This window comes from Sphaeroforma arctica (genome assembly GCF_001186125.1).
Source record: "Sphaeroforma arctica JP610 unplaced genomic scaffold supercont1.1498, whole genome shotgun sequence".
Lineage (NCBI taxonomy): Eukaryota > Ichthyosporea > Ichthyophonida > Sphaeroforma > Sphaeroforma arctica.
Genome location: NW_014039060.1, coordinates 1 through 1,540, shown reverse-complemented (window position 1 = coordinate 1,540; position 1,540 = coordinate 1).

Sequence of the window (1,540 nt, the reverse complement as noted above, 5' to 3'; positions counted from 1 at the left end):
ATATATATATATATATATATATGTGTGTGTGTGTGTGTGTGTGTGTAATGTATATATATATGAGTTCAAAAGGACCCTGGCGCTGAGACAGATAACAAAGTCACATACGACAATATATTGTTTTACAACATTTAGGTGAATAACCGTATGTTTCTCGATCGTGGAAATCTAGACTACTTAAAGAGTATCATTAAGGAGTGGTGCTACTTAAAAATCAAGACGACAAATGTAGGCTCTTTCCTCGGCGTGTAAAATTGCAAGTACACTTATCCAGGACTTGAGTTCTGGTCTCTTTACTAGAAAGAAATTTCTTAGATCTGTAACACGTACGCGTCCATATCAACAAACAGGTGGACGTGAAAATGCTGAGTGAACAAAGTTAGGTTCACATAAGTGAGCAGTATTTAAATACCTTACTATTAAATTTTTATACCGCATCGTGCTTTCTCTCTCTCTCTCTCTTACCACAGTGCACCTATCCTTCACATACGAGTCCAGAGTGTAACACTTAAGTGAACTATAGTTTATTTAGCTAATTCAGCTACGTGGCTCATGCGCATCTCCATCATTGTGTTGAAATACTCATATATTGCCCTGGCGTTCGTATGCCCAAGTTTAGTACCGCGAATGCTCGTCTCCTCATTGCTGCCGGGTACTAGCGTATGTATTCATGCATAATAGTATTCTTGAATAGAACCCGTGGGGCTTCCTAATTTTCTCTCACAATAGTGATCGTCTTAGACGCGGTGTGAAGATATTAGAGAAGTCTTCATAGATGCCTTTCTGGGGGGTCTATTATTGAAACAGTACACTTATCCTTCACTTGCGGGTTCAAGGTCTAACACTTGAGTGAACTATGGGTTGTTTAGTTGATTCAGATACGTGGCCCATGAACATTTGTACACGTTTGTTCATTTCACCAGCGTGCCTATCATGATTGAAACGTTCGTACATGTTCTTTGTATTTGAATGCTGTATAAATATAACAGGCCTCCACATTAGATTCTGCAGTATATAAACTAGGTTGACGAAATAGGTTTTAACGGTCGTAATTGTAAATTAGAAATACCTTTCCCGTTTCAGAAATCAGACATTAGGAATACATAGACCCATTAGGAGAGCAAGATGGTTTAGCTAAAGATAAATTTCTTGGTATTTTTAGCGTTGTCAAGTTTATCCCCCAAGCTGAGCAACTCGGCAGTCCTGATGCATCCCTCTGAACCAGACAAGCCAAACACCTTGACTATTACATATTTAGCGAGAGAGAAAAATATGATTGAGGCAGTGCACCTTATAGTATCTACTGATACAGAAGTAGTGTCATTTGAAGAACCAGCTTCATATTCTTGGGCCTTGCCACGTATAAGCATAGTAGAGTACCCTTCTCCTACATCAGGTATCACCTCTATGATTATATCTATGTCGCAGAATCGGCTTCTTCTTCATCTTTCGTAGCTTTTGTTTCTTTAAAGGAGCGTGTATCCTTTTCACTTTATCATTTGCTTGCTGAAGCTGCTCGACCTTCTCCTGGAATTTTTAG